The sequence below is a fragment of the Gavialis gangeticus genome, unplaced genomic scaffold (genome assembly GCF_001723915.1).
Source record: "Gavialis gangeticus isolate Ggan-Ray unplaced genomic scaffold, GavGan_comp1, whole genome shotgun sequence".
Taxonomy (NCBI): domain Eukaryota; kingdom Metazoa; phylum Chordata; order Crocodylia; family Gavialidae; genus Gavialis; species Gavialis gangeticus.
Genome location: NW_017729025.1, coordinates 152,899,968 through 152,927,489, shown reverse-complemented (window position 1 = coordinate 152,927,489; position 27,522 = coordinate 152,899,968). Strand labels below are relative to the sequence as shown.

At 47.7% G+C, this 27,522-nt stretch overlaps 1 protein-coding gene across 1 annotated transcript in view; it reads left to right on the top strand.

The window, feature by feature from the left end:
• The first annotated feature begins 362 nt into the window (after positions 1-362).
• CD151 (CD151 molecule (Raph blood group)) overlaps positions 363-27,522 on the top strand; it is a 70,236-nt gene continuing 43,076 nt past the window's right edge. The window contains exons 1-2 of the mRNA XM_019519776.1: positions 363-477; positions 24,142-24,248. The gene's annotated coding sequence lies outside the window, so the exon portion shown is untranslated. The remainder of the gene's footprint in view (positions 478-24,141; positions 24,249-27,522) is intronic.

The following is a 27,522-nucleotide window of genomic DNA, read 5'->3' as shown; positions in this document are numbered from 1 at the left end:
CCCCCCCCCCCAACTATTTAAGTTGGTCTAATAAAAGATACCGGATTCACCCAAAGAACCTTGTTTGCATGTATTTTTCTGCAAGCTTTCGGACTCACACGCCCTTTGTCAGGCTCAGGCAAAGTTCAAGATGGTAAAAAGTCCCCATAAGTAGGAAATCAACTTTATTTTTGCACAGAGGGAGCTGAAGCTTGAAAGACGAGAACCACTGCTCTGCTCTGAGCAGCCCCCTAGGTCTGTGTGCGCCTGGCTGAGGCTGGGGGTAATAGTCACCGTCTCCCACTAGGCGTCTCTGGATCTGAGTTGATTCAAACAGTTAAACACGAAGGAACTGGGGACGGGGAGGGGTTTGGAGAGGCGGCTGCAGAGCAGGGCTCTAGGGCTGTTTTCACTTTCGCTGCAGCTCTGAGGGTAAGAGGCTTGGTACTGCTCTGCCCTGCCCCAGCCCTTCCTTGGCACCCGGAGCGCTTGGCAAAGGTAAAGAGCAGTGCCAGGAACCCCCTGATCCTCTTGTGTGTGTGTGGGGGGAGGGAGGAAGCCCACCTGGCGCAGCAGCAGCAACAACAAAGGAAGCCCTCCCCTCTTCCCCCACAGCCCTGGACTTTGTAGGGGAGGTTGGATGGGCCTGAGGTCGGTGGGGCCAGACAGCAGGGGGTTGCCCCGTGTTAGGGATGGGGGCATCTGTAGAGAGAAGCTGGTTGCTGTGCTGTAGGCATGACCCTGCCACCCACCTCGCCTCTTGTTTAGATGTGGAGTGAATGTGTGCGTGTGAGGGGGAGGGGAGCTGAAACTCTTCCATTCTTCCCCCAACAGCCCCCCCCCAAATTGCTGGCTTGGTCCCAGGTTTTTCCTTTGGTTTTTGGGAAGGGATGCAAAGAAATGCAAAACCACTTGGGTTTGGGCTGACGCTGCATTAGTCTCAAGCCTTTGAATTGCAAAAGTTGAGACATAAGCCCCCCCTGCCTGTAAATCGATCTCCCCCAAAACGTTTGCTTCCCTGCTTAGAAGAAATGCAAACATCTAGAAGTCTTGGTTCCAAAATGACACCTTTTATTAGACCAACTGAGAAATTGCAACAAAAAAAAATATTTTCCAGAAATAATACTTCCCAGCTTAGTACAGGTCATATCCTGAAGCCCCAGAGCAGCACTGAGGTGGTGCCTTTGAGAAGGCCGTGGATCATTGCCAGGCGGCATTTGTGATGTTCTTGAGAAACCAGAACTTTAAAAAAGTGTGTTTGGATCTGTCTCAGCTCATCAGAAAAGGCCCCTGCCTGGAAGAGCTTGTAGTCAAAGGACCTCACCTCCAGTCGAATCAATTTTTTTCTTGGGGGGGGAGGGGTCCTCTCTGATACTAGTGGGGATCTATGGGAACATGGCATCACCTTTTATTTGTTGAGAAGCAGGACTTTTTCTTTCTAGCCCCAGACCAAGGCTTCATAGGAGTAAGGGCTGGGAGCACGTTGCACTCCATACCTGTATCATTAGGAGCCTTTGAGGCACAGGAGCCTGAGAGGGTAGTTGTTAGTGGGAGGGAGGGGGAGGTCAAAGAAGAGACCTAAAGGGAAAGAGCAAGGTGTCTTGCAGAGGGTGTCAGTGGCAGAGGGGTGGGTGTTGTAGGAACCAGATGAAGGGAGAAGGTGTGGGGTATGATATGGAGACCAGGAATAACTGAGGATAAGGAACCAACTTCAGCTTCATGATTGATAAGGAGACAGTCCAGCAAGGCAGAGAGGTGGAAGGAAAAATGGCATGTGTGAGGGTGGTGAAGGGGAGAAGAGATGCAGGGAGAGGCAGTGCTTTGCAAAGCCCTTTGGCCAAGTGTCACCTGGGTGGTTGTATGTCTTACATCAATGGAGTAGAAAAGCCTGATTTTTCTCTAGGCTCTTACATGGCCTAGGTCAGTGATCCTCAATCTTTTTTGTAACAGAATCCATTTGTAAACATCAATAGCCAGTCCTGACCCAGTGCGCCTCACTCCAGCCCCCTTGCCCCCAGCCCCCCAACGTGGGGGCAGGGGGGCCCCAATCAGTCCCTTGCAGGCTGGAACTGTGCTAGCTTGCAAGGGAAAAGCCACAGTTTCCCATGTTTTTCTGCATTTTTAAAGTCTGTTTATCCACTTTTAAAGTTTGTTTGCGACCCTTTCAAAATATTCTTGCAACCCACTTGGGTCATGACCCACAGGTTGAGAAATGCTGGCCTATGCTGTGCCATTCTTAGAGGTGATGATTGGAGGCAGAAAGCAATTAAGGAACCAGTTCAATGTCTCACATACTTGCAATCTCCTGAGGGCTCCAGAAGCATAATCACAAGATCAGCATGAGTTGGCTTTCTAAAACTGGCCTACACTCTATTTTTGCCCATGTCGAGGTGGCTTCCCACTTCACTTGGAATTTCAAGGTTTGTCTAAACTCTGCCTCAACAGAGGGACTGTGAGTATTCCTTTGATTTTGTTGACTAGCACTTGTATCTCTTTCTGTTGTTTGTTAAAGGTTCCCTTCTATAGAAAAAAGAGTTGGTTGGCAGGCTAATTGGTGAAATCTTTGTAGAGAGCTCTGGGCTGAGCGGAGAATGAATTTACTAGCAAATCCACCCTGTTATGTTCTGTTATTCTTTTTATCTTTGCACTACTCCCTGCTTCCCACTTCGAAACTGGGTAAGAGCAGCCCTGGCTGAAGATTACTGTAGCGTCGCAGTGTTGCTCGACATGCATAGTTTTTATCCAGCAGCCTTTGTTCCATGGCATCTAATGAAGAGGATTATCTATCTTCAGAATGTCTTGATCACAGAAGCTCTTGATAAGAAATCCAGCTTAATATAGAGCTCAGCACTTAAGGGTTGTATATTTTTGATGATGAACGCTCAGGGTATCTTATGAAACTCTTTACCTTACCCTATTCCAAGTTTTTTTGGTTCTGGGATTTCACCAGTTTTCATGAACCCCTTTTTGGACACAACGAGTTCATGAAAGCAGTGTTCCAGAGGTGATGCTGTTAGAGATGGCAGCCGTTTTATCAAAAAATCCTATAAGGCACCCTTCTGCCACCCTACTATCAGAAACTGGCTTCTAAGATCTATGATACTTGTATGAATTTAAGTTCTAAGAGGCCGTCACTGTGACAAGACATCATCTTGATAATAGGAAAACAAAAAGGTGTTTTTACTTATCCCATCAACATTGAGATTGGACGTCTTCAGTCCCCCAAAACACCTGCTTATGATGAAGGGGGCATAACAACTTGCTGTTGGGATGTCTGGTTTGTGGTGAAGAGAAGGTCTGGACCGCATGCCACGTGCCCATGATCCTAGGTAGGACTACTGAGTGGCAGTGCAACACTAGTGGTATGTCTGTTGCCACGGGCCATTAAGGGTAATTCAGGACAGATTGGGTGCTACTTTTGTGGACCAAGACTGATCTTAAAATCTACTTAGGTTTGTCAGATTAATAGAACTTCACAGATTTTTTTGAGGGGTAAGAATTTACAATCCGTCTTGTAAAGGACAGGTTTTAGATTTGATTTCACCCAGTGGTTTTGGCAGAAGAGGGAAGTTTTATATCAGTGGACCCTGTTGAACCCATTGGTTTGTGATGAAAGATTCTGCTGTGACTGGGAAAGCTAAGCAGGCTTGGTAGCCACAAGGACTCTCTGACACCACCATGCTTTCCTTTGGTTCCAGTCCAGTGTCCTTTGCTTCCTGACATGAAGCCTTTGCATCCTTTGCTACATCTTGACTGACAGTGTAGTCTGCTCCAGACACCAATGTGTTTTAGTGCCATGTGTATTGGTCCGTGCCCCACAGGCTTGAAAGGCAAGAAGGGGTAAGACCAGAAGAGTTTGTTTGACTCAGCGTGGCGGTGATAATTTCTACCCTCAGGGCCTGGTACACAGTCAGCTGAGCCTTTGCTGAAGACTGATCTCAAGAAGTAAATGGGTTGTACTATTTCTTTTAGTTTGTTTAAGATAACTTGTCATCTACAATAGCTTTTATCCAGAGCTCTCCATTGTGTTCTCAAGCCTTTTGTGGAAGGCATTCACTCACTCTTGCTCTGCTTAGTTCAGTTAGATCCCAATCCTTCCCCTCCCCTGCTTGCTTTGCCACCTGCTGTAGGCACTAAGGTCTCCCTTTTCCCTCGGTGTTAAGAACTTCCTCAGAAGGCAAGTCTGTTTCAGTTCAGAAATGCTTGTTTTAATGGGCTCCTTCACATCTGCACAGCCTGCAGTGCACTGATGGGGCAAAACAAAATTAGCATAGGTCCAGCCTGTCTTCCCAGTGGTAAAGAAACCACTATATGGGCATCTTATGCACAGCATTTGTCCCTTGTGATATCTAAGCAATCCACAAATATTTCAACTTCCCAGAATCCCTGCAGTGAGAGAGAGAGGTATTGTCTCAGCTTCATAGATGGGGAATGTGAGGCAGATAGAATAGATCGCCTATAACTGCTGCAGTGCGAGAGGAAGGATTAGAGTGACAGAAATCTTGTCCTGGCCTCCACAGTGGTTCTCAGGCAGCACCACTGTTACGTTCATGAATGGCAACCACGCTACGTGCACCACTTGCAATGTGGCATCCAATAAGGTGATGTTCCATTGATTTAAAGTGCAGCATGATTTAAAGTACAGCTGTCTTGCGTCAGTCATGATTGGCAACCAGCCCTGTTCTTTTGATCAGAGTAGTGGTGGTGACCTTTGCTGGCACAAGCGGTCGTGTGTATATGTGCACCCACTTTCACCTACTAGAAATTACTTTCAGAGCCTGAGCTGAGTTGCCATACTCCCAGCTTATGCTATGTTGATACTCAGCTTTGCCTCTTGAAACTAAGGCACATGCAGTCTAAAACCTTGGCTCTGCAAGGGAAGTTTTTGGCAGAGCTGCCTTTGGTTTGCCCTGAAGGGTGTGAAGGATTCTTTGGTATGTGCGTGGAGAGACTGCCATCTTTCTTTGCAGCATGAGGGTGTTAGTCGTGGGTGGCTGTTGTAGCGCTAATATGATCCCCTTGGGGGCCTTCCAAGAGTCGTGTTGGATTATTCACTGCTAATAATAAATAATAATTGCAGCTTGACTGAGGTAGCTGTGTGCTCTGTGTGTACGTGACACACTCAGTAACTATGCATGCTCTCGCCCTCAAAGTCGGTCCCCTTGTGGGTGTCCTGAAATTGAGGCACCTAAAACAAGTCAACGATTGCTTCCACAAGCTTTGGGTGTAGTTTTCCTGAAATGTCCTCTACTTAGTGCAGCGAGTGGGTGTTTTGTGTTACTTTGAAACTCCAGCAGATTTGCTGTTGACACTTCTAGCTCCCATGCATGATTTCATTAATGGATAACAGGCCGACCTGCCAGGGGTGTGTGTGTGTGTGTGTGTGTGTGACTCATTGGCGCTTCCTCATTTGTCACCCAGCTGTGGTCATGTCTCCACACAGTGCCCCAAGGCCCACTGGTATATAAGTTTATACAGGATGCATTGTAGTAGGTGGTAGAGGCCATTGGACTTGTGATGTGGCTCTTCCCATAGTTGGCACCCAGAAGCAGAAGGGTAATTGTGCCAGTCGTTGAAATCGAACAGGAAAAGAACTGTGCTTACATGTCCCCCACAATGCTGACTGCAGCCATTGCCCTGAAAAGGACTCCTCCCAATCTCTTCCCTCTCTGCAACTGTGTTATGGGCCAGTGGCCTTCTGCTCTCTAAGTCTGCTTCAAATCTCTCTGCCCAGCTACTTCCAGTTGCTCTTGTATCTGGAACACATACTCTAGCACAGGCTTGTCCAACATACGGCCCGAGGGCTGCCATGCCAAGCCATTTTACCTGGCCTGTGGTGGTGCTGCCACTGAGCACGGAGCCGCTGCGGAGTCGCTGCCGCCATGGAGTGCAAAGCTGGTGACAAGGTGAGGTGAGCCAGCCAGCAGCGAGGGGAGGGGAGCTGCTTACCCCTGCGGGGCCAGGCTCATCAGTGAGGGCTGCGTGGCACAGGGCTGCCCCAGCTGCACCTGACTGGACGAGCTGGAGACAGCAGGTGCAGCTTCTTCTCTGGCTCCGCCCCTTGCCCTGGTGCATGGCTGGGGGAGCTGCAGCATGGTCCACGCCCTGCCTGCATGCGTGGTGGACGGAGGTACAAAGTAAGTTCCCGTGTGGAGCTGGGGGCGCCTCGGGGCTACGGAGCGCGTGGTTGCCGGAGCCGGGCTGGGTGGGAGGCAGGAAGAGCCCAGCCCACAGGCGCTCTACATCCAGATCTGAACTGGTGAGGCTATGGGCCCAGATGACACCAGCATGTGTTGCACAAGCTGCATGCTGTGGAGGTGGGCCCCTAGAACCCCCTCACTGCACGGGCTGCTCCAGCAGCATGCAGACCCCCATCCTCAGCCATGCAGGCTACATTTGCAGGACATGGACCCCGCCTCCCCCCCCCCCACAGGCCTTTCCCCTTTGCACAGCAGTGGGAGAGGCCCATGCCCCTATATATTAACTGCTTGCAGACCCCATGTAGACTGTGGGCGACATCCTGGTCCTTTGTGGGCCACATGTAGCCTGCAGGTAGTCAGCTGGGCAGCCCTAATCTAATCCAACCACAACTTCCCTAGGCACATTTCCAGACCCATTTCATTGTCACTTCCTGCAACTTCATTGGTGTCAAAGGTCACATGACATCACTTCCTGATGTGACACCACTTCCTGTGAGGTCTTTGAATGTGGCTTGCTGGCCCACTGGGTGATAAAAAGTTTGTGATCTGGCCCCACATTCAAAAAGGCTGGACACCCCTGCTGTAGCAAGTTAGGTTAGGGAAGCAATTGAGGTAAGATGGCTGGCTGCATCCAAAAGTCATACCCTTCCCTCCTGTCTAACCTCAGCCATCCCCCTAGGCTCCCACTAAGCTAGCCGGTCAGTCCTGATGCTTTTGAAAATCTTGATGTCCTGTGGGCTGAGAGTGGATCTCCACTCGCCCCCAAAGCTCTGTCAGCTGTTGGACTCGCTATAATTTTCTCTCATGGCTCATCATGTTTCCCTGCCCCAACTTAATGATGTGACAAAGCCAGAAGAAGCCCAGCAACATCTATTTTGTCCAGGCTTCCCCTGCCTTCTCTAGGGATGGAAATCTGCAGGCCAGTTATAAAGCCCCCACCCAGGCGGGGTCCTTTCCCCTTTGTGGAGAAATATGCTACAGTAGGTCATATTAGCACAGTTGGTGGGGAAAGACCCACAGGAGCTAGGGATCTAAAGCCATGCCTTAACAGGACTGCAGCAAGGCCCTTATTGCTGCATCCCCTCTGGCACTAACTGTGATCCTATCCAGCCCTGTTTACAAGTGTCAGCACTATATTAGGAACATCATTGACAGTGTCCTCTTCCTGTGCCCTTCTGGTGTCTACATCCCTGCCAGGAACCTGCTCTGACCAGCCAGCCTGTTGGGCTGTTCTGCTCATGATCTCAGCAGCCTGACATGCAGAGGAAGCTATTTTGATCAGTCATAATAACCGCATGTCCTGACTGCTACACAACAAATTACAGCTAAGGAAAGGCAGCTGGTCTGTGATCGTGAAAAGCCCTGTAGTGATTCATGCAGGTGTAAGGATCTACATATTGGTGCCCCAGTCATGTTCCAGATCGGTAAGCACCATTCATTTTCACCCTAAATCCCCCTCTTGTCAGTTCAGTGACTAAGATTTTTCCTTGCCTGTTGTAAAAAGTCACGCAACACTGCATCTGTGCCCTCCCCCAGAAGTGGCTGCATTTTAGCTGTTTGATGAGAATACCCTGATACATAAATGTGCTGCTCTTTGGAGGCATAGATAGATGCTTGTATGGGGAGTGGTTTAGGCACGGATGATCCTGCCTTGACCAGAAGGCTGGGCTAGATGACCTCCTGCAGCCCTTTCCAGCCCCATTTTTCAGTGATTTTTAGATAATGCAGGATGCACATCAGCTGATGTCTTGCACCTGGTGCTGGCAGCTGTGAAAGACAAGATAGAGGACTAAATGGAGCAGTGTTCTGATCTGATAGGGCATTTTTGTCTATAGGGTAACATGCACAGTGGAGGTTGGTGACAGGAGCCCTGTGGGAATTGGGGCCTACTGGCACCTCTTACACCTAAAAACCAGGTGTTCTGCACCACACGCTTGGCAACACAATCCACCTCATTAAACACAGCCTGTGATTTATTATGCAGTAAGCTGTAGGGTACAAGGTGCTGTGAATGCAAAAAGCACGTGGCAGTTGTGAGAGAGGCACTTTTCCACTCCAGCTGGGTCCCTGTTGGGGGGATGTGATATGGGGTGGGAGGAAGGTATGGTACAGGGAGAGAAGCAAGAAGATCAAAGAGCGCACTAATCACTGGGACACTATTCCAATCTGTTAAGGAGGAAATGAGAAATGCAATAGATGCAAGCTGAGGTGGGAGGTGTTAGTCAGACCTATGGGTTGACCTTGGCAACAGTATCCATGCTAAATAGGAACAAACAGAGACTGGTATTAGCTGCTTTTTTATCTGTTCTTCATGCTGAAGCCAAGTAACAAAGTCCATACTTTCCATTCCCTCTATTCTTCCACATTTTAGCTGCCTAAGGTATTCCTCAGAACTGAGGATGGGTACCTTGTGCCCAAAAACTTGTCTAAAATCTCTCCCAGCTACAGAGTTGGTCCAATAGCCTTGAGCATTTTTAAGAGAATTTTTCATGTTCCAATCCAAATCAGGCAAATCAGTTCCAGAACCATAAGTGCCCCTGCTACTGGCAAACATCCTCCACCCCACCTGAGCCTTTAGACGTTCCCAAATCATTTGGCGGCCATCTTACGTGCAGGCCCAAGTCCAGAGTCTTGGGGTTTCGGATGCCCCCAAGTTTCACTTGCCCTCATCCATAAGGCTGCAGGAGCAAGCTAGGGAGGAGTCTCCCATTTCCACAGCCATAAGCATTTCTGGGTGAAAGGTACATACAGTCAGGGAGGGTGCTGCTGTTGAATTTCAGTCTACAGTCCCTCTGGCAGGTATGTGTTTGCAGGAGTAGGGTGGGCTGGGCTGGGACAAAAAAAAGAATTCCAGAAACCTTTCTAGTCTGTGAGGCATTTAAAATCTGAGTGTGACTGGCCCTAGGGAATATGAATCAGTCAGGTTGTGTTACAGGGTCCTGCTACACCCCAGTGCTGCATTCCTTCTTTGTATGGGAAGCCTGGCCTGCTTTGCAGAGAATGCATGTGTCATTTTGTGTAATGTGGGGAGCAGTCTCACTGATGATGAGGGTAGTTCAGACTAGTCACTTACAGGCTTGGTGGTGCCTCATTGGAAAATAATTAGCTCCTGTGAGGGGTGTTAATAGGAAGAGGAATCCATATGCTGCAGAGACTCTTGTATGTGCCAGGGCTTTGAATGCTCCAAGATGCCATCGGAACAATTTCCTGGACCTCTTGGCTCCTCAATTCCTAGAGCATTATTGTTGCTGTATGTAAAGCAGTTAAGTAACTCCATGTGGCACCAAGTAACATCATAGCAGGGCTTTTGGAAGCTTTTGGGATCCGTTGCTAGCAATGGGAATCAAAACTCATGGCAGCGGTGGTATCTTGTATTAGACCAACTAGATATTTGCAAAAAAAATGAAGATTCAGCAGCTGACATGGCTGGGATCTGCCATTTATCCATTATCTTGTTACACAAAACCCCTTTAAATGTGCAACATATATACCTTCTGAAGGGGTGCTGGGTTAATAATGGGATCTGGTGCTTTTATTCTGTAGGCCATTCATTCAAACCCAGTCCAGTTTCCAAGCCAGAGGCCAAGGACTGAATAAGCAAAGGAACTAGACTCACTTCCCAGATTTTGAGCTGGTACCTATTGCTTATTGTTGAGACAAGCCAGTGGAGAAGTGTGAGAAATATGACGCTACTTATCTTGTACCTCTTGCTGTGGGTCCAGGGAGGTTTGGTAGAGTCATACAACCTCTGTGCCTCATTTCCTCGGTCACCTTGGTAGAGTCATACAACCTCTGTGCCTCATTTCCGTTTGGAAATTAAGGATAACAATGCTTTCTTTCTTTCACTCTGACTTTGTCTTGTCTAGTTAGATTGGCAGCTCCTTGGGGCAGAGATGGTCTCTTTTTCTGGTATATGTAGTGCCTGGCACCTTGGTGCTGTAGTCTCTGATGGGACCTCTAGGCACTGCTGTAAAAAAAACTAGAATCTAAAGATGTTAGTCTGCCAGCTTTCACCCATGCTATATCCTTTGAAAGGTGGGATATAAGTAGCCAGAGGCAGGAACGTTCGCATGGCTTTTGGTTTCAGCTTTATATGTGGTGTGGGTCATATTTTTAAGCATGGCTAATTAGTGACACCCCCACCCCTTTCCCCTTCTAGGTAGTGCATGCAGAGTTGTGTTTTCAAAAGGTACTCTTGTCTCTAGTGAAGGAAATGCAGCAACAGTGGGAGAAAGTGTTTGGCAGAATACACATGCTGTTTGGAGCCAGGCTGTAGAAACCAGTCCTGCCAGCATTTCTGACATGCCGCCCAGCGGCCCAGGGAGCAGTATACATTAGGTGCCAGGAGCCACGAGAGTGAGTCATGGGCTGTGAATGTCTGTAGCTCTTCTTAGCCTCCGCGGAATCCATAAGTGAAGCATTTAATGTCCATCCCCCCACTTGCTATAGTGGTATTATGATGCAAGTGCACGTTTTGGAGCAGCAGGTTTTGGAGCTGGAACTGCTGTCCTGGCAGGAATCTGATCCATCTCACTCACTCTTTGCCTTTTGGGGGAACAAAATGAAACAAAACATCCAGCCTTTAGATTCTCCCCCCGCTGGTTCTCTCTGGGGCTGTGGGTTTATTTATGAATGAAAAATAAACTCTGTGGAAGCACAGGGACTTGTTTGTTTGGCTTTGGATTCTGCTGTGGTGGTGATAGATTAGGTTCTGGAGCAGGAGAGGAGGAAGTTAGAGGGATATTGAAATATTTTTTGTATTTTTTTTATTTTTAAGGAAAATTTTTTGTGTCCCAGATCAAGTTAGCCAGATCCGTTCTGAATCCTTTGAATCATTCAAAAACCTTATGTGGCCCTACTACTGGCAAGTATCCTCCAGCCCAGACTTTTCAGCCTGGGGCTTCAGATATTTCCAGATCCTTTGGCAGGCAGGTATCCTATGTGCAGGCCCAAGCCTGGAGGTTTGGGTTCGGATGCCCCTAAGTTTTGCTTGCCCTCAGCCTTATGGCCACAGGAGCAAGCTAGGGAGGAGTCTCCCATTTCCATGAAGTTGGCATGTAGTGGAGATCCTCCTGCTAGAAGTTGGCCAGTGGGAAGCTAACTACAAGGCTCTCGTACAGAGTCCTGTCTGCAAACAGACAAGGGTACACCCTCCACTACACAAAACCATTTTAAAGCCACCTACTTGGTCAGGGTACTTCCCCCTGCCGCCTTCGTGGTCAGTTAAATATAAGGTGGGGAAGAGCCTGCGTTCCCCCCTCCACTAGGGCTGCAGGGCTCCACTCCCACCTCCTTCTGGTCCTAGGAATGCAAAGTAATGCTGAGTCAGCTCTGCTCCTCCAACAGAGACCACAGCTGTTAATGTGCTCACCCACCTGTGGCCTTGTGTACACTGAGGATTTGCCACCCAGTGATGCTATCCCAGAGCGGATCTTATGAACTCCAAGGGTCTGTGAGGATACAGCTACTCCAGTGGCAGAAACCAGGGCAAATCCTATGCATTCCCTCCCCCTCCTGCAAGCCCTCCCTTGTAGACCAGCCCTTTTACTGTATTTTGGAAGGAGGAATCACAAAACCACTTTCTGAAACTTGGACACTAGTTCTGTTTTTCAGAACGTCCTGCCAAGGACAAGCCATGAGGGTGAGCTATGGAGCTGACCTGTTGTAGGAACCCCACTGTGCTCCCTGTGCCTGTGCTGAAATGCAGGCCCTGGGTTGTATAACCCTCTGCATGGGAGAGTTCCAGTGGTATATGCTCAGATGTTAATTTTTCCCAGTACAGCTATGCTGGTAGAATTGCCTATGAGCGTAGGCCATTAGGTCAGTTCTACCCTGGAGGTGCTTCTGCTAGCACATCTGTGCCAGGCCACGGTTGAAGAGTCATGGTTCCTGACTGATGCTGCCATAAGGACAGCTGTTATATAGTCTGTGCCACACAACTGCATGTTCTTGGGACCATGCAGTCATCTGGCGTATGCACTTCCCCAAAGGTAGTGCAAGCAGTGCTCTTTTAATACAGAATAACCAAGTGCCACAGCACCTTGGGGTGCCTTGAGATCCTTTCAAGAGTGTTATAAGGCACCATGCAATGTTAGCACTATGAGGTATGCAAACATGACGCACAAGATTAGCCCAGAGATTTCAAATAGGGATCCATAGTGTTACCAGCACTCTGACCCGTTGTGGTCTTTCTGAGTTCTTTGCAACAGAAGAAACGTGCTATTATTTTTCCACAGTCAAACAATGAATAAAAACTAAGAGCTGGCATTTTCCAAGGGATGTCTTGAGTTTAAAAAGGTTGAGAACCACTGGAATAAATCCTCTCAATCCCTGTCAGTGCTTTGCCTGAAACAGACCAGGTTCAGTTATTTTCAAGCCTCTGAGAGGGGCACTTTGATAGCAGCTTCCTCTTAACCAGGTCTGATTCCAATTATTGTGCCTTTCAGAGGAGTAGCTACATTGCAGAGTAGACAATGGGGCCAAAAGATGCTCTGTGCACTTGATATGCAGGTAACTGCTTTGTGCTGTAATGCAAGTAGGTAACAGATTGGGACCTGCAGTTTGTTTTGCAGTTAAGCAAATTAAGTACTTATCAGGTATGTATGTAGAGGGGGACTGTGCCAGCAAACCGGGGCTAGCTTCATTTGCTTGGAGACTGGTTTTGCAGTATCAGTGAAAAGTTACCCATATCTGGGCCAGCAAAACTGGGCTGGATTCATTTGCTTGGAGGGACTGTTTTTGTGGTACCAGTGAAAAGGTATCTATATCAGGGCCACTGCATACTTCTAAGCCTATACCAGTAGATATTACCTTGTTCCAATATGGAGGTTCCTATTTTTATGTTGCTTTGGATCAATAGTTAAAAAGAATCCCTGGAATTAAAGAGTCTGCCTAGGCAGTTGCAGTGAAAGTTTAATTGACTGGTATAATTGTACTGGTATAACTGGGAATACTTCCTCCACATGTAGAAAAGGTCTGAGAGTATGCTCTATCTGTGGCTCAGGGGAGTCAGTGCATGGCTGCTAGCCAGCAATAGACTTGAGCAGAGAGAGGTAGGTTAGGCTGAAGTCAGGCAGGCAGAAAGCAGGGCAGAGTGGCACTTCATAAACTAATTCAAAGAGGCATGAGCTTTCATAAGCAGCAGCTTACTTTGTCAGATGCTATGAATGGACCTGCCAGGGAGCATCTTCATGCTGAGATCTTTAAGGCCAGGCGGATAGACTACATCACCAATTGTTTCTGCAAGCCCTTGAAAGCCTTGGGGAATGAGTGGGGAGCAGATGGTGAAGTCGTATGACCTTGGATGGTTGCCCCATTGGCAGTCTTGCATTTAACACTGATACTTTTTAGGAACATTGGCCCAAGAGGCCTCTTCTAGTCCTTCAAGTCCAGTCCGCTGCATTTGCAGGCAATTGTTAACCCAAGAACCCCCCCCAAATCACTACTTAAGCCCTCTCACACACCTACCAGGCACAATACCTAAAACACCAAGAATGCCCTATAAGATGCCACATGTCAGGGGTGGCCACTAGTAGCATGCATGCCACAAGTGGCATGGGCAGCCTCTGTGTGAGATGCATAGCAGATCACGGAGGGGCCAGGGAACACAGCAGCAGAGGGCTCGGAAGCATAAAGCAGAGCAACAGATTGGATAGGGAGCACAGGACAGGGAACAGAAAGCAGAGCAAAAGATTGGGAAGTGGATCAGAGTGGTAGTCAGAGGGTGTGGAGCTTACATTTTGGCACATCTGCCAAAAAGTTTGGCCCCCATTGCCATAGCACATTGCCACTGCAGTAACAGGGGAAGTAATTGGACTTAAAAATATAAGACATTGGCTAAAGATATTCTTCAAAGAGTCCTAGAAGCAACTAGAACCAGCCTCCAATGGTGGATCTTCCACCCCATGATATATTCGCATCAAATGGGGAAACCCTTCTGGAAGATCTGTTTTCATCAAACTCAAAAAATTGAGCTCAGTGCAAGGAGTAACTCTAAATTAAATCTTACAGTCTATATTACAACTGGAGGCCAGACTAGATGATCTGATCACAGCTTCTAGCCTTCAGGTCTCCTATGTGCCCAGGTGTGACCTTGAAACTTATACACTTGACCTGTGAGGAAGCTGGCTCATGCAGCTTTGGGGTCATCTCAAGCTGGGTAAATGCAGAGATTGGATCTAAGGTTTTACAGCCATAATCAGGTCTGATTAGTAGGATCTGGACTGGTATCTACTAGAGGAGTCCTTCTGTCTCATGCCAGATCTGTCTGTTAATTCTAGATCAGGGTAGTGATACTGAGGTGGCTGCCACACCAGAAATCCCAAGGCTGCCGATACCAATAAAGCCCCATTTTCTTGACATGTCACATTAGCTATGCCTCTGTTTTTAAAGCAGGGCAACACAGCCTGTTTCTGCTGCCTGGCTCCTCCAGGGTCAGCACTAAATGAATGTGGCAGTGGTAACATGACATCTGAGAGGAATGATACTTAGAGCTTGCTTGATTGGGCTATGGGATCAGGTGTTTCCTCGCCCCTGTTTTTTTTTACTCCCTTGGCACTCAGCCAGCCAGTAATTCCCTTGAAATGGCCAGGGCCTCCCAGCAGCTTATTCACATGCTGATCCTTCCCTCTGATGTTTGCCAGCTGCTCTGCAAACAGCTGAGTAAATGGTTTTGGTGGAGTCTTTAGAGTTTGCTTCAAAAGCGAGAGCGCGTTGGGGGAGGGGTTGGACTCTTTATTTTTTAACCAGAGGCTAAAATCATTTTGGCTCTGAGGAGGATTGTTTTGGAGATGGCTTCATGTGGAGTTTTGCTGGGCAGCGTTCAGTGTTGCTGTTGTAACAACAGGGCAGAGAGGGACTGTGGGCTCCTACTGACTGGACTTGCTGCAGGAAATGAACTATCATTTAATTTGCCCTTGAACATGCTTACTATTTGATCTGCTCAGGAGTAAATGATCTCAGCTGTGGGGAAAGAGGGAGCTCTCCAAACCTGCCTGACAGTCAGAAGTGCTCAGAGGGCTTGAAAACAAGTCCTCAAGAAAGATGGGAACCAGGACATAGAGACGAGGGTGGGGGGGAAGGGGCCTCGGTAAGACATCCAGCTTCTGCCCATGCTCTTATTCTGAGAAGTTAGGAAATCATTAGTTCAGAGCATGCCAACACTTGGTCTGGGAGTCTACAAGTCATTCCTGTAAGCCTGGGGTTGGCAACCTAATGCCGTCAGGCCGGATTCAGCCCACAGAGCCATTGGAGCTGGCCCACAGACCGGGGTGGGGGGAGCTTTCATAATACTCCAGCCATGGGGAGCTTTGCCTGTGACAGCAGCCAGTTCCTAGTACCAGCCTGGACCTGAGCAGATTGTTTCATCCCACTGCTAGAAAAGGTTGCTGGCCACTGCAACCTGTGTGATTGCTGCCACGGTTCCTAGCACTGATGTAGCAGCACCACTGAGGGTGTAATGGGGAGGTATTTTAACAAAAACTCTGTGACAATGCAGCCAGGTTCACATGTTTTAAACCCAGTTATAATAATGGTTGGCCACTTCCTCTAGCTAAATTAACTAAGCTGCATAAAATGCCAGCTCAGCTGTGTCTAAGCCAAGACCATACTTAATTCTTATGTTTGCCATATACTGGTAGCAATTTGATCATAACAGTCCTGGGGACTGGGAACAGGACTGCTCAGTTCTCATCTGCAAACTACCTGTGGATTGGGTGCCACACTTTAAAAGCCAGCCATGACAGATGCCCTATCTAAGCTAGTGCAAGCACTGTTGCTACCATTGCTGGAATAGTATTGGCAGTAACAACAGCAGGGAGCTTTAGGCTAAGTGCGGACAGTCAAAAGCCTGAGGCTGAATCAGTTCAATCTTTGCAGGTTAGTCTAAACTACACAGATTAAATTGAAACAGAAGTGAACAGACATTTACCTTTGATTCATGAAATGGAGCCACCTGCCTGCAGTGGCTCAGCCCACTGGGGGGGTGCTAGAGCATGGCTTTCTGGCTGTGTGTTCACTTCTTCTTCCTGCTGCCCCCAAGGTCTCTGGGATTTGCAGTCCAGACTTACAGAAGCAGGACTCTGCAGGGTTGCTCACCACCTCTTCTTCCTGCTTCCAGGTGCCTCCAGGATTTGTAGTCCACAGTTGCAGCCAGCAATAAGTTTGAGCAGGAGAAGGTGTTTTTAACCTCCCCCCTCCCTGGTCCCAGACCCCAGCTAGGGTTTGCCTGGGGGTGGGGGGGCAGTCCCCCCCCACCCCCATCAGCCTGCCCTCACTGCTCCGGACAGAACAAACAGCCCAGCCCAGGGCTGGAGAGCATGCTGGGATGCTGGGGGATTGTGATTTAACTTGCAGCAGGAAGGGGGCTGGGACAGAAGTTTCATACACCAGTTTTACCCAAATCAGTTAAAAACAACACTACATTCAACCAGGTTTCTCTTAAACCAATTTCAGCCATTTTGAAACTGGTTTATGTGCACTGAGTTTCTGTTCTGTTACAGGTTTAAACCAGTTTCTGATCACTTAAACCAGCTTATGTGTAACTTCTGTCCCTAGCCTTAGAGACAGAAAGCATCCCTCCAAAGGGTTTGTCTCATCTGTTAGTTAAGCCTGACCTAAAGCAACTGCTGATCCTAGCCATGACACCCCCGGCTTGCTACGCCCTCTTTCAAACATGTGCTGGGCATTGAATTCTAGCACTTCGTATGAAAGGCATGTATTGTTTCTACCCTCGGCCCAGTGGCTAGGGAAGTGGTTCCTGTGTATAAATAATGTAGAGTGCTTTGAGATCCCTCTGGATGAAAGGAGCTTTCTTTCATACAAGAGGATGTTGTTCCACACAGAAGAGTTTCCATTAATTAAGCATTGAGTGTTCCTCTCTTCATTGCCTCCCTGTTCTAACTGCAGCCCTGTCATCCATCCTTGGCCTTGGGGCAGCCTGGTTTGAAGGTCCCATTGCTTTCCAGAGGAACTGGCAGGAATTCCTGTCAGGATTCAGCACATGTTGCAAAAAGGGATTTTTATCATTTGTTGGAATAGGCTTCCTCACTTGCTTTCAGCTTTCCCAGAACTGCTGTGTGCAGGTTTGATGCAAAGAGTCAAGGTGAGGTGTATCAGTTGAGATCAGGGACGAGGGCATCTTTCATCATTGTGCCAGGCTCTGTACAAATACAGGAAGGTAGTCTCTGCCCGAAAAGCAGACAGTCCAAATAGATGAGCCAAAAAGCAGGGAGAAAGAAACAGAGCAGTGAACTGACTTGTTTGATATCATGCAACACTTTAGAGCCAGAGACAGGAATCCAGGTGTGCAGAGTCCATGTCTAGTGTACTGTCCATTAAACCATGCTGCTTTTTAAAGAGTGAGGGGAAAGTGGGGGAGAGATTTGGCTCAAACGCTACTTCACATTTGTCCCACATGAGATGAAAACAAAGAATTTCTATAGTAACTGCCTTGACTGGTTTCAGGGCTTGATCACACCCAGGCGTTTTCCCAGCCCTGGTGGCACTGGTAGTTAAACTATTGAACACATTCTAACTAGTTGAAATGAAAAACAATGATCAGCGTTTTGCATCTTGGGCTGATGATCCCCTGTCTATGGGGAAGGAGCCTGGGAGATGGCACAATGCAGAACTTTCTTCGAAGGTGGGACATGGGGACATCTTACAGAGGTTTCAGGCCCAGCACATAATGAGGGCAGCGGGGAGGCTCGGGTAACATTTATCTCACAAGTTTTTGCGCTGCCTGGTGCTCTCCTTAAGAGTCAGTAAGCTTTCCCAGAAGTGCAGGCAGCAAGACCCGGAGGGAGGGGGAGTGTCTGTACATAATTACCCTGAATCTAGCTGAGTTAGCTCTGCCAGGGCTGCTCTTTGTGGTTGGCAGATTTACATCAGGGAGGAGGGCAGCAGAGCTGTCAGTCACGCAGCATCACTTTGCAGCTCTGGAGAGCATCTGTCTAGGCTAGGGGATACAGTCTGGCTGCCTTGTGATTTTTGCTCAGTGTACTCTTAAGACGGTTTTCTTAGAAGCACAGACATGAGTGATGGATAGGTTCCTGTCTCCCTGACAGTGCAGGATTGTTCACCAAGGGAGTTTATTTTCTAGTGCTTTATCCAGACTAACAGCAAGCCTCTCAAATGTTGGGGATTCCACTTGCTCCTCTTGGGAAACTGTTCAGTAGTTGCTGTGCTTCCAGGATGTTAACAAGATCTCTGCTCATTCCAAGGTATTCATTTCTTTGTGATGTGGGGGAAAGGGTAAGAAATGCCAACATGCATAAGAAATGTTAGAGTTGCATGAGAATCTGTTGACTGGATACCAAGGGCCTTGTTCAGGCAACTGCTCGGATTCTACCCGAATAAAAACTGGGTAAGAAACATGAGATTTGGTTTTGTCATAATGTTGACTCCTATTTTTCCCCGCATGCTTTGCACACAGTAATCCCAGCAAGGCAGGTTAGGAAGCATTCTCCCAGATGGGGAAAGGAAGCTATATATGTTAAGCAATGTTCTCTAGGCTGCACGGCAAGTCCAGGTCAGGGCATAGAAATCAGGTTCTCCTAGTCCTGTGCTCAGTCCACTGGGCCACACGTTCCTCTTGGTGGAGAAAGCAGTGCTCCTGGCCACGTCTTCATCCACTGCCTGTGCTCCCACAGCAGAAGCAGAGATTTCAGGAGGGAGGAAACCTCTCCTGCAGGCAGGAATCCTCAGTGTTTCTTTCCCACCTTATGTTTTGAGAATTGGCCTGACTTGTCTCCTGCTCTTCTGCAGCTGAAAGTGAGACTTGAAAGTCAGGGAAAGGGTGAGGAGGTGAAGGTCCTGGGGACTGGCCAGCTCAACTCGCCACTGTGTCCATCACTCCCTTCAGCAGCAGGCGATAGACCAGTATTTTTTATTAGGGATCAGTGGAAACTGCTTACAATGAATTCCGGTTCCCAAGAGAACAAGACTGGGCCTGAAGGAAAGAGCAGCATGCTGCTGTGGAGATGCTATACTGGTATTGCTGTGGAGAGAGGGAGACTGATTATGAGGGGAGGGCTGCCTGTAGCCTTGCCTCCTGCTCATGGGGGTGGGTCTCACGTCTGGGCTCTGAGGCACTGCCACAGCAGCCATAGGAGTAAGTCAATTTCTGCCTTTTCTCATATGTAATTCACAGTGAGGAGTGCCCAAACTTTACCAGAATCTGGATCCTGGTGCCAAGTTGCTGAAAGTCTCCAGGCTGTGCCTGCTTTCGTTTTCAGTGAATTGTAGCTGGCCCTCATCCAGTGCAAAGGTGGAGCCCATGGAGGTTTCACATTCCAGTATTTAGTGCTGTCTGCAAGGCTCTTCAGGTGATGATGCCGTAACAAAGAGGAGGGTGGTGTATGCCATTTTTTGGTTCTGGGAGTGTGGGACTGCCAGCCTCTGGTTTGGAACTTATATCCTAAGAGACCAGGCAAAATTCTTGAACGCTTCATGGTTTCCTCCTCCTTGTGATGCAGTCCTTATAGAAAACACTGTACGATTCAACATGGAGAAATGTTACAGAAATGAAATTGGGTCATAGAGAAATGATACCCCAAACCATGTAGTATGCAACAGAGAATGGAATCTGTCCTGTAGTGTGTTATCCATTCCCAAGGAGGGACTACAAGCTCACTCTGTGGGATGGAGGGCCCTCACCTAGGGAGGGTAGCCTATAGCAAGCAAATCCTAGCTCATGAGACCTTTCCAGGTTGGGCAGCTTAGTCTGATGTAAGTGAGGGATTTTGCAGCTCAGGAGGATGCCATTCTGGGAAGATATCATGGTGATGTATGGTATGCAAATTTAAGCAGAGGAAGTTGGGCTGGATCCTGGCCTGAATCAGCGGTGCCCCTGTTACTCTGCTAAGAAGCTCACTGCTGGTTGGGGATGGACCAGAGCATGGCATGGGCACGTAGGCCCTGATTCCTGGTTACCTTGCTTCTCCATTTGAAACTGAGTTGGAGACCTGGGAAAAGATGACTTTAAGCCACCTTTGTACACTGCATGTTCTGGAGCAACGGGGATCGTAGGCCAGCCCCTCATGTCAGAGCATCCTCTAAACTGCTGTAGATGTTCCTCCATTTCCCAGGTCTCCTTCTGAGCTCTGGAAAGCAGAGAATAGTTGCATTGTGGTGACCTCCAGCCACGACCCTTTCCCATCCCATCTGGTCTATTTCCTTGCACCCTTGGTCCAATACAGGCTTGTACTGCATCCCTGGGACTGGAAGCCATGGTGACTTGGAGCTTTCTGCATGTCCTTTCACAGCATCTGATGAAACAAACTTGGGTCCATGAAAGCTTGTATGTTCACTCGTGTGCACGCTTTCTCTCTCTCTCTCTCTCTCACTCTTTCCTTGTAGTTAGTCTTTAAAGATGCTTATGTACCCTGCCTTCTTCTTGGAGCCATTATGCTAGCTGGGGTCCCACACTGATAAGGGGGCATTTTTCATGGGCTTTCTCAGCAAACCACTTCCACTTCACTGGGCTCTTTTATGGCCGCTGAACTGCACTGTGAAGCTGTGGCGTGCTATTGTTCCTACCAGAACGGGGTTTACAGGATGCTGCTGGCCTGCAAATATAAACTTGATCACTTGTTATCCCTTTCTGCAGGAGCCAGCATTAGAAGGAAGTTGTGCCATCATATCTCCCACTGCTGCTGGGTGAGGCTCCCCTCCTCCTCCCCCCCCACTCTTCTGTCCTCACACACACTATATACAGCAGGGTATGGTTTGAAACTAGGTGCTTAGTTAAAGAGGGAAGGTTTAATGGAGATGTGTAGCACTGGGTTTTTCACAGAGGGGCAGAAGTAATTTCTGGACAGAGTGCTTGACTCTCTTTGCCCTGTTTCAGTTGTCTCCTTTTCCATATTCAGTGAAGGATGAGAGCAAGGTGAGGAAGAGACAAATCCCCATGGAGATCTGAAAGGTCTCATTTTGGGGTCCACATTTAATTAGTGTTAAGTTAGTGCCTGGCATATTTAATTTTTTCCTTGGTCACCAACTTCAGATAATAGCACTGGGCTTGCACTATATCAAATGCTATATAGTCATAAACTATCTTTGTAGCTGTTCAAATGCTTCTGTGGTTTAAAGCTTTTTTGCAGAGTTTTAAGACTCCCTGTGCTGAGGTGATAAGTGGCATGATGCATTTTTCTAAACATATCCCAGATCCAGGCCTGCTAGTGATATTTCCATTTTACAAATAGGGAGCAGATGTGAAGAGGTTATAGTTGGGTTTTCAGCAGTACCAAGCACCTGCCATTGCCCCTCATTGGTCTAAATTCCTGGAGACATAAGTGATTTGTCAAAGGCTAAGCAACAAGTTACTGGTAAATTTAAACCCCAAGAATGTCTAATCCTCAAATTGTTTAGTTTGTATGTGGCAAGCACAGGATGTGAAGTCTGCCACGTGCCTGCAATTTAGTGTCTCTGCCAAACATTTGGCTGATGGGGAGGATCTACGGGCTCTTAAGATCTCCAGAATTTATTTTCTAACTTTTATGAGCTGGGGAGAAGATGGAGAATCATCACTGACTCTGGACATGAATCTCCTTATCACTGCTATTTGCTAAGTTTAAGCTTTGCCTGATGTTGCCTTTTATGGCCTGGGAGCTATTTAATTACTGTGGTGCTGTTCCTCAGAAAATGTCGTTATCCATTCCATGTAGCTTCAGGGCAGGTTCTGCACAAGTATCTCTAGGACTGGCTTTCTCTGCTGTTTAATTCAGTCTGACTGGGCAAGTAGAGGCAAGTGTGTCTGGCAAAGAGTATGACTTGATGAGCATGTACAAGCCCTCTGAATGCATGTGCATATGTTTTTGTAGCCTGGGTATGCATGCTTGTGCTTGTATTTGGATTGGCAGACAAAATCCAACTGGGTAAGGTAAGATCTCTCAACAAGGGCTTGAGAACTAAACTGTAGGTGCCGCCACCCAGGGTAAGGGATTACCCCGCACTTATGTGCAGTGAGGGCTGTTCTCAGCAGAGCTCAGCTCCTGCTCTCCCACTCATTGCCATGTTATCTGGCCCTGAATGATTGTTTTAATCCCACAGGTTGCTCCAGGGACTGTCCAACAATGATACAACTTAAACATGTATTCTCCCCTGGTTGTGAAGCTGAATTAAGCCAGGATCCAAAGATGCTCTTCTCGCTGGGGCTCTCTGTTGGTTGAGATAGTCACATAACTATAGGAGGACCTAAACACAGGGCTTTCTTTCCCTATATATCTTAGACATTTCTTCAGTGGTCATCTTGATTGTTGCTGAGGGCAGCCTCAAGAAAGGGGGAACATCTTTGAAGCGTTTCATTTTAAAGTATTTCCTGAAACATCTGTACATTCCAGCAGTCCTCCAGTGTTCCACAATGCTCTGCTCCCCAATCCCCTCCTTGCCTGTGTCCTTGGGTACCTCTGAAGACCAAGAGACGTGAAGTGATTCCCACTTTCCAGCCCCTTGGCTAGACGGCACAGCCACTGCATTGCTTTGCAGCCAGTTTGAAGTGCTTGGTGGGAGTAAGGATTTTGAAGGACTCTGGGATTTGAAACACTCCAAATATGTCTGTTCCTACCTTCCTAGTTTGTAATGTAATGGGGACACATCTAACCTAGATAGGTCTACCAGCAACCCTTCCTAATGTGGATGCAACTTATACCAGGCCAAAAAGTGTTTTTGCTGATATGACTTACAACAGTTTGAGCAAAATAAGCTGTTACTGCAGAGGCACCTTTATCCTGGTCTAATTGTGCCTTTGCTAAGGCTTTGGCCAGTAAAGAAATGTCACAAAAAAACCTGATACTGACTTTACTATGTGCTGGAAAAAGTATCTAGTATAGATCTATCCTAATATGTACAAGACCTTGAGGGAGGTAGGGAGGTGCATACGTTGTACACATAGGAAACTGAGTAGATCAAGTGACTTGCTCTAGATTTTCAAGGAAATCAGTGGCAGGTAATTGGAGAAGGGTCTCTTCAATCCCTGTTTTGTGATTCAGCCCTCAAACCGTCTTAACACGAGCAGCATGCAGCACTGGGACCTTGAATGGTCAATTAACCTGCTGTCCCTCAGTTCCTGTCTGTGAAACAAAGATGCTGCTGCTGCTTTTTTCAACCATGTCTACTTAAGTCTGCAAGCTCTTTATGGCAAGGGCTGCCTCTGACTATGTGCAGGTACATCACCGAGAAGAACTGCCTCTTAACCAGGGCACTGTGGCACCCAGAGGTGTCACAAGATCTTTTTAATAGTGCTGCTCAATATTAGTATTGTTAGGTGTGCAGGCCCCTTGCACATGATTCACAAGATAAATCCAGAGATTTCAAACAAGGATCCATAATATCCAAAATGCTCTGACTCGTTGTGGTCTTGCTGAGTTCTCTGTGACAGAAGAATTGCTCTATTTTTCAGTAGTCAAGAAACAAGTGAAGGCTAAGAGCTGGCATTTTCGGAGGGGTGCCTTGAGTCTAACAAGGAGTGACTTGAAGTCTAAAAGGTAGAGAGCCACTAGTACAGCTATTGTAATGCAATAATTCCTTATCTCAAGACCTGCCTTTGTTGTGTGAATAAGCGCCATCACCCCCTCTTCCCCTTTAGTGGTAGAATGGATTTTTATTGCTGTTCATTGGGAAAACTGTTGGACTAAGTAATCTGTAGTGTAGCAGTGCTTTTAGCCAGAGGGGCCTCCACCACCAGCCATTTTTTCAATCAATGAAGCAAAACGTTTTCTATTAGGAAGCTCATCTCTAGTTAATATATTTATGTCCCTGTAAATGCACCCACACAGCATAGCTAGCTATTTTCCGGCCATTTGCTAGTTCATTCATAATTCTCTGTGCGATAGGGGAACCTGCTGTAAACATTTCTTTTAATAGGCAGTTGTTATAGTTCTGTTTTCCCCCCTTGGTGCTTGAAATCAAATATAATTGTGTGTGTTTAGTGCTGCTGTTCTTAAATCATCTTCTCCAATTTCAGGAAAGGTTTAAAAAACAGTTCTGATTCAAAGAGCAACAGTCAGTGGAAGGACTCCTTTTTCCTTCAAGGAAGATTGGAGGAGCACCCCCTAAGGCTCATTTTTCAAGGTATTCATGTGCCAAGCAGTGGGAGTGAGGTGCCTGAATCCCTTGGAGTGTATGGGCCTGAACATCTAGAGTCATCTATAGTGCTCCCATTTGAAGAAGTATGCTGCCTACACCCCAAAGATATACAAGGAAGATATGGGTGCCTAGCACCACTCAGGATCATCTCTTTACATCCTGCATGAGCTTGATATTCATTAAAATGCATCATTCCTTTGTCATTCTTTCCCATCTGAAGACCTGTGTTGCTTCCGACAGGGCAGTCTGAGTGGCCTCTTGCAGGGGGTAAACCCACCCTGTCTGATGTAAGGGGAAAATATTTGCTACATGGATTTAGAGAGAAGCACGTACTTCCCTGAATAGTTTTCTCTGTTAGTCATTAAGCACACAGGGGCAGCCTGTCCCATAAACGCTGTTCCTGGCTAGGAGGGATAGATCAAACAGGAGACAGCAGTGATTGCTCTGTAATTCATGCAAAGGCGGTAGCCCATGAATCATTGGGCTTCATAAACCTGCAGCTGTTCCCTGCCAGCTCTCTGGAAACAGAGCAGAAGCCCTTCTGTGCGCTGTTATAGCTCCCCTCCTCCAAGAAGCAAAGCTTCCTCCTGCAGGGATGTGTAGAAAGCTCCTAGGTGGCCTTCTACAGGGGCTTCTGTGTAAGAACAGAGGAAAATTTATTTTAGGCCTCACACAGTGGCAGAGGGTTTTGGTGCAGAGGATGTGCCAGAAATCACCTTTCCCCAAGAGTCAGTTGGATGTTAGGATGTCTGTTCCATCCCCCATCCCTTCCTCACAGTGAGATTCTGCCGAGTCTGGCATCTCCCAGGTCTCAGTTAAGAGGTGTAAATCAATATGGAGCCAAGCTGCTTTATACCAAATGGAGTTCTGCACCAGGGTGGACCTATTGAAATGCTGTTGCTGGGTGGCTTTTCCTAATGGTGTAATTTTTCCTGTTCTTCAGTGAATGTCATTAAAAGCCTGGGGGTGGGGGAAGTGAAAGCACCATCATCCAGCTATACTGGGTTAAGTATATATCTGATCCTACTGACCTTATGAGGAATGGATGCATTGTTCAAAATGTAGGGGCGTGAATTAGCCAGTGGAAATAATGCTTTATACCAGCTGAAGATCTGGCCCGTGGCAGTATCCTATGAATAGAGAATGGGAGGCTTTTGCTTGTTTCTCATCACTAGTATTGGAATAGCATTGGGAGGCTCCCACCAAGAATGGAGCTCCATTGTTTGTAGGCCTGGACAAATGCATGCTGAGAGACCTAACTTGTCCCAAGGGGGTTATAGTCTAAACTGATAAGACAAAGAGTGGAAGAGGAAATGGAATAATTAAGCATAACTTTTCCAAGGTCTTATGGAATGGAATGGTCATGTCAGAGGCAAGGAGAGAGAATACCCTCTTCTAATTCCCTTTCAGCACGTTATGTGCTACCCTGTGTTTTCCCCGCTCTCCTACTTGGGCTGATCTCTCCCAGTAATGTCAAGTCCTGAGATAGCCAAGTGACTCTTGGAATGGGAGGGGAATGGTCTGCTTCACTTTCCCTGATTGTTTTAGCATTGATATTCCTGTGTGTAGCCTTACATTACCTGCACTGGTTGGGAACTTCTTGCTCTATCTGTCAGGAATCTTTTACTCCCAAAGCACAGTGTGGGGAAAGGGCACTTGCCCTGTGCCTTGTCCACAGAGCAGATCAGCGCTATTGGTATTAGTTTCCATTCCCTAGGCATTACCCTTGCAGGTCTGGGCTGGGGCATGTGGGTAGGGCAGTGCATAGGAGTTTGTCCCACTGCTGTGCTTGTATGCAAGAACAAAGATGCAGGGGCTGTTCCTTTCTCTGAGCATTAAATTCACAGGGAACCTCTCTGCCACATTATAAACCTGTTCAGAACATATGGCACCACCATCATCCACTCCCCTGTGCTTTTGCTCAACAGCGTAGTAATTAATCTTATTCAGAGCATCAGCAGAGTTGTATGAAAGCCAGGAGCCTCCCAGTTAGTTGCTTTGATAGATATTGTCATCTTGGAGCTATTCCTTTCCCAAGTGAAATGATTCTGTGTGGTGCTGTCGGATCCTAATCTGAAGGAAAACGTCTTCCTGTGAAACGGGGCAGAAGCACAGGCTTGGATGGATCAGCTCTAGGATAGAGCACATTCCCACCCCTGCATTTCCGTGGGTTTGATGTACTGGTTTCTTAAAGCGCTGGCTCAATTTGGGTGTGGAGACAAGCCACTTTGGTTCTCTCTGAAAATAAAATGCAGTTACATATCTGAGGGGGTGACTGCCATTCCTCACCCGCCTTCAGTAGAGAGCCAGTCTGCAGGGACAGTCGAGGGATGCAGAGCCACAGTCAGGACATTGATTAAGTGTCCCATGTGCCAACTGACAGATATGGTGACTGCAGCCAATACCTTGAATGGCAGCCAGTGCAGGGGTCAGGTAGCCCTGCTGGGTCCACCTGGGTTAGGGGGTGATTTCAGTAGTAGCCCTAAGTATAGCATAGCGTACCAGCCTGAGGGTGTGGAGAGGAAAGGCTTTTAGTAGGGGTGCACTGATAAAGATTTCTTGGCTGATACCAATAGCCGATTATTAACCAACCATATCAGCCAATACCGATGTGTGATTAGCCAATATTTAGTAATAATGCAAGGCATTTTAAACTAGTGACCTAAACAAACTTTTTTTTTTCCTGGTGGACTCCAGCAGCCTCTGGCGTCACGTGTATCAGCATTCTGGTGCTTAAAATTGGAAGTGGGGGGTACTTGAAGTAAAGCTCGTTGAATGAGCTTTAGTTCAAGTGCTGCTACCACCATTTTTTAAGCCCAGGGATGCTTTTAAGTGGAGCAGAGCTGAGTGGGAGCAGATGCGGGCTGTCTAATGTGGGCTCATGAATCTCCATCTTGCTGTCTTTGCCCTAGGAGCCCTGTGCTAGCCATGTGCCCCCTGACCACCTGGCAGTGGGGGGCACAACTCGCCCCTCCCACTGATGATAGGTGTGGGCAGGGGGCGCACAGCTGGTGCAGGGCTCCCGAGGGAAAGACAGCAGAGCAGAAAGCTCTGAGTCCACAACAAGCAGTCGGCATCAATCCTGTGCACAAATCTGTGAGGGCACATGCCCCCTGCAGTGCCTCCTTTTGAGGGTACATGCAGCAGTTGGGGAGCTGCCCCCCCCCTTCCTCCATGGACACGCCACCCATGGCTCTGTACTACTCCCTGCCATGGCCCTGGGTCCCATAAACCACCCTGACTGGGAAGCACCCCAGAC